The 9,977-nt window shown below is 50.0% G+C and overlaps 1 protein-coding gene across 1 annotated transcript in view; it reads right to left on the bottom strand.

Moving 5' to 3' along the window:
• LOC144248803 (uncharacterized) overlaps positions 1 to 9,977 on the bottom strand; it is a 1,234,558-nt gene that overhangs the window by 135,657 nt on the left and 1,088,924 nt on the right.

A 9,977-nucleotide genomic window follows, 5' to 3' on the forward strand; every position in this document is an offset into this window, starting at 1 on the left:
TTCCAGGCAGATTGATGCAGAGAGGGTCTGGGCAATCTCAGAAGTAACATTTCCCAGGACCAAAAACGAGCTGAGACAATACGGAGGATTAACAGGGAATTACACAGGCTGGATTAAGGGTTCTCTTTCCAGCCAGAACATTGTAGGACTTTTTAACCTCAGACAGCCTCCATGCTGTGGTATGGACAGGAGAAAGAGAGCAAAACTTGGGAAAATGAACAACCAAAAATATCAATGCCTCAGCTGGGGCTCTTCCAGACTCAGAAAAGAAATTGGAATTGTAGATGAATGTTCAACAGGGCCATGCCAAAGGAATTCTTGGGCCAAAATGTTTCACCCAGTGGCCAGAGTGGCCTCATTGGCTGCAAAATTGTGCAGCCACAGCTTCACCGGGAACCGAGGCCCAAAACCTGATGACAACAGGATCTCCGACTGTTCCAGTCTGCCATCAAGTTCAAGCTTTGATAAGCAAAAGAGCCTCGCAATGGATGAGCAGTGCTCGGTAATTATAGTGTGAAACTTGTTCAGTGGCACAGGAGGATTCAGAACTGAGCACAGGGGAAGGGTTTAACCCAGCCTCCTGTTTGAACAGCCCACAGAGGGGCTGGGAAGAAACCCAGCACTGCATTCAAGTGACACAGCTCCAGACCCAGCCTGGGGGAGATTCAGGAGACATTACCTGGCCTGAGGCAGAAAATGTCTTTGTGGATGGCTCTTCAAGGGCAGCAGAAGGGAAAAGAGTTCCACGACACGCTGTTATTGAGGAAAGGGAATCAGACAAAGCGCAGGTTACCCCCATGGTCAGCTCAACCAGCACAGCTGTGTGTGCTTGTAAGAGCCTGGCACTGAAATGCCATGAGCAGGAAGGCTCCAATATCTTCTGGTGACACCATCTCACCTAACAGGGGGGCAAAAGCAATTCTGACTGCTCAGCAACCACTGGATCACTTATTAAGGTAACTGTAAAAGAAGTAATTAATATAAAAGGGATTGTGGAAGAAACAGACTCAGACAAGCAGAACTCATTCTCCAGGAAAGATCCTCCAGGGGCTTATGGCAGCTTTAGGAATACAGTGGGACCTCCAGAACCCCTGGCAACCCCAGAGCTCAGGCTGGGTACAAAGAATAAATGGGGAAAGAAAGAAACACCTTTGGAAGCTGGGGATAGAAACCAAGATGCCATGGGTACGGCTTTTGCCATTGGCTTGGGCAAGAAGAAGAGCCAGACCCAGGGCAGATACTAAATTATTTCCCTTGCATTTGATCTCGGGAATTCCTTACTCTGGTAATTCTCCACCTAGTGCAGGGTGGAGATAAGGGATGCACATTTAAAGCAGTCTGTGGCCAGAATCCTGTCTCTGGTGCAATCTCTCTCCCAGGAAGCTGGGCTGGCACAGAGCCTGCCTTGGCACTTTGCTGCTGCCAACATCCAAGCAGGACGTGGGCTCTGCCTAAGGAGTGCAAAGCAGCACCACTGGTGGCCAAGTGGCGTGGCCCATGCCAAGGGGCCCCGAGGCCAGAAACAGCCGCCAGCACAGCTGAACACGGGGGGACCCCTCAGCCTGGGCTCCAGGTCTCTGCAGCCCCGGAGATTTGCACTTCCCGCCTGCAGCAGGAGGATGGGAGGCCCCCCTGAGCCTGCACTGAAGGCAGCGCAGCAGCAGCCAGGGCTCCACAGCGGGGCAAGGCCCTGGGCCTGCCCACACCTCCTCTGCTGAAATCCTCGGCCTGGCCACCCTCCCTGGGCAGCTCCAGCCACCGGGGCCAGCCCTTGCTGCCACTGCTGCAGCTTCAGTGCTCTCTGGGCCTGCACTGCCACAGCTGCTGGGGAGACACCGGGACAATTCCACTCTGGCTCTCACTCACACACTGCCCTGCCTGCCAGTGCATCCATGGAAAATAGACCAGCTCATAGACTTGAACATTGTTAACCTTTGATTTCTCTACTCAGGCTTGCTTTGCCTTGGCCTTGGGGAAAGAAATGTTAAAGGTTTTGTTAAGGGATGTTACACCACTCAGTGGAGATGAGTTTAACACCTCAACACACTGGGAATGGCCCAAAAGATACCCACAAAGACAACGACCAGCAGCAAAACATCAACCCCAGCAGCAAACAGCAACCAACACCTACCCCAGACACTGCCCCCGGCAGAGCTGCAGACACCTGGTCTGCAAAAGGCTGAGAAGGAAATCCAGCACTTCCCACCTCATTAACAGCACAAGCAAAGGAATCCGGGTCCAACTGGAAACCAAATACTAAAAACTGCACAACTTGAAACTACAGAACATTAAACCAATGCATTTAGACTGTATCCAGTTTGGGAAAAATAGACTAAAACCCACATGTCATGGAACAATTTTCTTTGCACACCCGGGCTGTGTGGGGATGGAATTATTTCTGTTGCACATCCTGGCCAGAATCAAGGAATGCCTTGACTCTAACACTAAACCTATTGGTGGAGTTTTTCTTTTTCCTGCAGTTCCAATGCAAAGTTTAGAGAATTAGAGTATATTTTTGTAATAATCCCTCTTCTATATTGCCGGTTATGTTTGGGTCAGAGATGTGAAAATGAATTTTTACTCCAAGGAGAAGTAGAAAAAAACTGAATTGCCTTGGAATTTTTTGTGTATGTTTCTGTAAGAGATACAAACATTTTTTTCTGGGTTTTTCAACATTCACCTTTAGGCTGTACTTCGCAAAAATAGAAGAGATTTAAAGATCACCCTTTAAGTCACAAATATTAAATGGATGATTTGAAGGGGAAAAAAAAATAAGCAGCAGGTTGTGGGGGGGGCACATGTGAGGCTGCTGAAGCTCCTCTGGAAGAGAAGCTGCATTCCAGGCACCCAGAAGGAGCTTTAGAAATTCAAATTAACACCGCTGGGGCAAAGTGGGGACAATGTACCTGGCTCTTCTTGCCTGAGGCAGGAATTGGCTGATTCCCTCTGCCCCTCACCCCAAGCTCTGCCTGCTTGCACAGATGGAATCTGCACAGCTGAAGGCAGAGCCCATGCTGAGGATCTCTGACTCTGCAACAGAAATGGCTGAAGCTGCAAAGGGAAACAGCAAATGGAGAATGTTGGGAAAACTTCACTAAAATAAGGGGGGGATCATCCCTCTGCCCACTCCAACACCTGCTGTCACTGTCTGTGCTGTACAGGGTGTATCAGAGCACTGGGGTTGTTGCTATAACAAGTTCAAGGAAATCAGTTGGAATTCAACTATTTGATAATGTAATTAGAAAAAAGCAGTCAATTGACGCAGCCCCGGATGGAGGGAACACACAAAAATGGGCAAAAGAATTAAAGGACCATCAGAACAAATCCTACAACACCATGGACCAGCCCCTGGGACCCGAATCAATTAATATCAGGACACAGAGAACCCATTTATTATTTCAATGGCATCATTAGATTACAAGCTGTCCTCGGAATAAGAACCAACCAGACAGCTCCAGCTCCTGACCTTCCTGCCGACCAAGCCACTGAAATGAGAAACACAACATTTCACCAGGGGATGGGATCAGATTATCTGTGAGCAGAAAAAACAGGAGTCTGGGGGAAACAAAGTGGCTCAATCTGCAGTCGGCAAAGACATGACAAGAGAAAACTGCTAAAAAAGATAACAAAGGAAATAGGAGAGCACTTTATGTATCGGTCCAAACATGGAAAGGATGGGAATGGGACACGGTTCCCCGGCTCCCCAGCAGACCAGGGGTCAAACGAATGCTGCTTCTCCTCTTCTGTGCTGCAGCAACTCTCATCTTTTTACCATGCTCCACACCTTGGCAGTGCAGCTCATCCAGCAGCTGAGCCAGGGCATGCAGGTGGCAGCCAGGCCTCCTGATCCACAAACGGCTACAAAAGGACAGGGAATGAGGGCACCGAGAATAATCCCAAAACCAAAGAGGACCCGGGAAGGACAAAACAGAGTCAAGGAGTGAATCTGCCTGGAGATAGGACCAGGCACTTATAGATAAGGGGAGAAACCATCACTTCCAATAAATGTTACAAATTGACCCAGACAGCTGCTCAAAGTCCCGCCACATTCCCGAACTTGGAGGAGAAGAACAAAGACTTAACAGAGCCATGAATATCGGCTGTTCTACAAAAGGAGGGTGCACATTAACGAGGACAGGCTCCAGGCGCATCGGGAAGTCGGAACCTTCCAAGGAACTCAGCCGGTGGGCAAAGGCAGAGGGAGATGCGGCCGGGAAAATGAGGATAAAAAGGAGGCTGCGGACTACAAGCAGGGCAGAGAGCGCACGGCAAATGCCCCACGGCCTCTGCCCCTGCTCGGCAATAAAGTCACTTTGACAGGACTCCTCGCTCTCCGCCGGGCACACGAACCTCCGGCGACGGGAATTTCCCCGCCCGCTCCCGGCCGCGGGGCAGCCCCTCTGTCCTACCCACAGCAGCCGGGCCGAGCCAGCGCTGCTCCGGCAGCGGCTCCTGCCCGGCCCCGGCGGGAAGGAGACCGCGGGCAGCCGCTCCCGCAGCGCCCTCGGCCCGGGGCCGGCACGGGCCGGACACGGCACCGGCGAGCCGCCGGAGCCCCCTGCCGCCCCCTCCGCCCGCAGCCAGCCCCGAGCCCCCGCAGAGCCCAGCGCGGCTCCCACCTGCGCCGGGGCCGCCTCCGAGCTCCGCCGCCGCCGCCTCACCGCGCTCCGGCCGCTGCCGCCGCTGCCGGGCCCGCACAGCCGCTCGGCCAATGGCGGCGCTGCGCGGCCACGGCCGCCCTCAGCCCGCCGCCGGGGCCGCGCCCCGCCCCGCTCCCACCAATCAGCGCGCCGCGACCGCGACTGACGGCACCGGCGGCCAATGGCAGCGAGCTCGGGGCGGGCTCTGCGCACGGCCCCGCCTCGCCCCGCGCTCTCGGCGCCCCCGGGCTGCGTGAGGGGAAAGCCGGAGATGAGGAACAGCCCCGGCACGGGCCCGGGCCGAGCCGGGATTGAGCTGCCCACACAAACAAACTTCTCCGCGCCTCCCGCCACGGCTTTCCCGGCCCTGCGCCTCCCGTGCCTCCGCCTCTGCGGGAAGCCCAGGAGCCTCACTTCTCCTGCCCCTCGTTAGTGCATCAGTGCTTCGCTTTGATTTCCCCCGAAAAGGGAGACCTGCCCGAAGCCCTGTGGGTGGGTGGGTGAGGGGAGAGATTTCTGTCAGAAAACTCCAAAGACTCGGAGCAGGAGCAGGAGAAGTCAGTGCAGAGCCTTAAATGCAGCTTTCCCCACGCCTCCCTGCTCCCAGCTGCACCTCCTCCCCCGGCAGGGCAGGAGACAGGGAATGGGGCCATGCTCAGCTCATCCCCCGGGGCTTCTCCCTCTGCTCAGGGACAGGAGTCGTTCCCTGCTGCACCCTGCGCTCTCTCCCGGCCGAGACTTCTCCAGGAACTTCTCGGAGCGGAGTCCATCCCCTGGGCACAGCCCCCTCCGAGTGCTGCAGCGTGGGTCACTGTGCCACGGGCTCAGTCCTGCCAGGACAGGCTGCTCCAGCGGGGCCCCTCTGCCCGCGGGCTCACAGCCTCCTCTCGGGCATCGCCGAGCTCCAGCCCGGCTCCTCCAGGGGCTGCAGGGGATCTCTGCATCCCCATGGACCTGCAGGGGATCTCTGCATCCCCATGGACCTGCAGGGGATCTCTGCATCCCCATGGACCTGCAGGGGGATCTCTGCATCCCCATGGACCTGCAGGGGATCTCTGCATCCCCATGGACCTGCAGGGGATCCCTGCATCCCCATGGACCTGCAGGGGATCTCTGCATCCCCAGGGACCTGCAGGGGGATCTCTGCGGCCTCATTGTAATATATGTTATGGAATAATTTGTGCTTATGTAAAATATACATTAAGTCAGTTGTGCTTGTAGAAAAAGATTCTTAAAGTTTTATATGACCGGTGGCTGCAGCCAGGGCTGGAAAACCAGAGTTGGCAGAGAAAGAAAGACCTAATTTACAAATGAAAAAAGGTGTCTCTGCAGAGATGGGCTCTTTCCGGGGACAATCCAGGAGACACCCAACGTTTAACCCCTGGTCTGCCGGGGAGCCAAGAAACCGTGTCCCATTCCCATCTTTTCCTTGCTTGGACCAATACAGAAACTGCTTTCCTATTTCCTTAATTATCTTTTTCAACACTTTCCCCTTGTCATCTCTTTGCCAACATCAGTTTGAGTAATTTAGTTTTCCACAAACTGCTTTTTTTTCTGCTAACAGATAATCTGATCCCATCCCCTGGTGAAATGTTGTGTTCCTCATTTCAGTGGCTTGGTCGGCAGGAAGGTCAGGAGCTGGAGCTGTCTGGTTGGTTCTTATTCCGAGGACAGCTTGTAATCAAATGATGCGATTGAAATGATAAATTGTTTCTCTGTCTCCTGATAGGAATTTGTGAAAAATGACAATCACTTGTTTTTTAGAATTTTAAAAGTTTAATAATATTAAAATGGTGAAAAAAATAGGAATATAATTAGACTAATAAAAATTTAGAGTTAGGACAATTACAAGACAATAAAAAGGAAAGAATATCTGAGGTCCAGATGCTCTCAGGCACTTAAACCAAGAGGAATGTATCTTGTGAATGAAAGAATCATCCCTAAAACAATACACTGTTGCATATTCATATATCCTTCATGGTTATGCATACATTCTATTTGAAACAAAAAACTCTGTTGTATTTCAACTGCTTTCTTTAATCCCCACGGGGTCTTCGAGTCTGAGCAAGGCGTGAAGAAATCAGCTTCTTCTAATAAGAAAACCATAAATTGCTCTTCTCTGGAGAATTTGTGTGTTCCTTGAAGCGAGTATCTCATTCCTTAACCCCCCCCCCCCCACACACACACACAGACATAGTTTCTTTTTTACTACTAAAGCTTCATTTTATCTACAAAGCTACATTTACCACACTGTTATATGTAGCAGATATAATTGGCGCCATTTCTAATATTATATATGTGACATTGAATATTTGTTAGATTTGTTAGAACACTCTAACACTCTACACGTTTGTATAAGCATTCCCCCCCACCCTCGCAGGTGAGACCGGGTGTATATTGGAAACTGATTTACAAGTAAGAAGGTGCGGCTCCCCAGGAGATGGGCCATGGCTGGGGAGATGCAGGAACCCCCGGTGCTGATCCTTGCCTGAAGGACCCGAGATGGATATAATGGAAATCCTTGGGCAGACACAGGTGAATGCAGCCTTCCCTCCTGTAAATTTCATCAAGGGATTCAACAAACTCCGGACACTGAATTGTTCTCCCTCATCACCAAAGCAGAAAATCTTATTAACATGTGGACTCTGAAGAGAAGACTGACTGCCAAAATCTTGGCCTCAGGCAGAATTTTCCCTATAAAAACCGCTTGTGCCAGGATGGAGGTGTGTGGGCTTAGAGGAAAACCTGTGCTGAGGCTGACCTCTTTGTTGCACACCCAGGGCCGACCCCGGGCTCGGCTCTGTTCTTTCCTTGTGGCTGGCCTAGATAGAATTTGATTGCAAAATAAATATTTTATTTTTTCATGTTAATTTGGCTGGACAAATTTTCATTTATAACAGTTGTAACACATAAAAGGAAGAATCCCCATTTCTTCCACCATCCCAGCCTCAATACATTACCCCACCAGTTAGTTTTTAACATTGTTTTCCCATTTTTGGATTGGTGTCTGGGTTGTTTTTTTCTAGGATGACCTCCCCGTTGTCATCTATTTTCAACAGTCTGATATATTAAACTTTCCACAAAAACCCCCTTCATTAGCCAATAAACAGTCTAAAGCCAACCTATTCTGGTACACTGCAGTTTTTCCCCATTTTGCCTGCAGGTACTTAATTTGGATGGGTTATAACAGTGGCTGTTGACATGGGTGTGTGTAACAAAAAGGAACTTTGGTTTCTTTCCATGTGATACTTTCTGTAGCATTTGTGACACGATCTTGCTGCTATCTCAGAAGGGAAAAGACAACAAATGAGAGACAGAAACAGGAATGACAGAGGTCTGGCGTGGCTTATACCCCCACCTCCCCTGCCTGTGGGGCTGCTGCCCACAGCAGGTACGTGTGATCTTCTCACTGGTGAGTACAGTGCTCAGTCCAGGCTTGCCCTCTGTTTCCCTTGTCACTCCTTTTTGCTGATTTTTCTATGCAAGTCCTTTTCAACACTCCTTTGGTGTATTTTGGTGTTGTCCATTTTAGATGTGATAGTCCATTCCTCACATTTCTTCACAAGTCCTCTGCCTCTGTTTCCCACTTTCTCTAACAACCAGAATACCATCTTCTTTCAACTACTCAAAAAGTCCTTTCTCTCACAATACCATTCAACACAATCCACCTCCCTCCAAGGAGATAAAGTAAAGCTCAAAATAAACAATCTACATTATATATACTTCCATTAATCTACATTTACTCACTTTTATTTTTCACTCACTCTCACATACAACAAGGTACCTTTTACTTTCAAACAGTCTACATTACATATCTACACCCTGAGTGCTCATGGAATGTTAATCCATCAACCCAGCAGGTTTAATCCTGGATGTCTCTCAACCCAGCAGAATTTTAGGTGTTACTGTTTTCCAACCCCAGATCCCCTTGGACATTTTTAACCTTCAGTCCTGCTGTGTTGTCCAACCCCAGATCCCCTTGGGCATAACCTCAATCCGCAACCCTGAGTGCTCTTGGAATGCAAATCCCCCAGATCCTCCTCTGGAAGGAGCCCCCAGAAAACAAACCCCCACAGCCCCTCCCCACCCACCTGATTTGGGAAGAATTTTCTCTGAGAGAAGTGGAAAAGAACCTGTTTATTTAACAAACAAAACACTCCCCAGCACTAAAAAAAAAATGAACAACACCAGATGACAACAAAACTCTTTCACCACTCTGCAGAGATGACAAATCCAGAAAGTCTCTCCTGGGGGTGGTCGCCCGGGTCTGGGCGCTGGGGATTGCTCTGGGCACTGGGGATGGCTGCTGCAGATCACAGAGCGCAGGCTCCCGGTGCTCCTCGGGGTTCCCAGGTCCCAGTCCAGAGCAGGTTGGATGGTATTCAGAAGAAGGAAAGGGAAAGAAACAGTCCAGGGAAAGAATTGGACTGCCTAGTTAAACTAACTAACAGAAAAAAGCAAAGGCAAGAGCGGAAGGAAGAGCAAGCAAACAAAGCCAGCAAAAGCAAGCCAAGCCAGCCCACACAAGCTTCTTGTGGAGAACAGACCATGGGGGGAGGTGAGCCAGCTGATAACAAGACAAAACAAACCTTCACTTTCAGAGTCAGTTCTGAGAGCACAGAACAGAATATCAAACATGAACAGAACCCACGATTGGGGATACAAACACCAGAACCTCACCCTGGGACACCTGGGTTTCCACATCAGCAGGAGACAGTTCCTGACAGTCAAAGGGTCAGCGGCAGGGTCCTCAGCACACCCGTTCCTTAAATGTTATCTGGCCATACAGACAGTTTTAGCTACTTCTACAAGTATTTAAATCAACATTGGCTGTTTCACAAATACCTCTGAGTTATTACTGTCAGTTAGTTACAAAAATAAAAGCATTAGTTATTATTTCACAACTACAGCTACTTCTGCAAAAGTTAACATTCTAATGCATGGCACATGGCATCCAGTTCAATATTTTGCAATAGCCAAAACTAGTATGTATGTTTTTCACACTGTGCACAAACTAAACTATCATCCATGAATGATGTTCTGAGGATATGAGCTACACAGGGGCCAGGGCATTGGCCACAAAAAGCTGACAAATTATATTACAGCAAAAGCAGTTAAAAGTGATTACAAACTGTACTGTATCAAAATCGTTGTGATTAAGAATAAGTTGCAGAAGTCAAGACATAAGAGCAAAAGCCACCAACTACATAGTTCTGTATAACAAACCCAGGGCAGGTGTTTCCCTTGCAGGGAGCACTGGGGCCTTCCCCGGGCCCCTTCTGCCCTCTGGCAGAGCCGGTGGCATTTTCCAGCACACGCAGTTTGTAACCAAGAGTC

This window comes from Lonchura striata, chromosome 36 (genome assembly GCF_050655825.1).
Source record: "Lonchura striata isolate lonStrDom1 chromosome 36, ASM5065582v1, whole genome shotgun sequence".
NCBI lineage: Eukaryota > Metazoa > Chordata > Aves > Passeriformes > Estrildidae > Lonchura > Lonchura striata.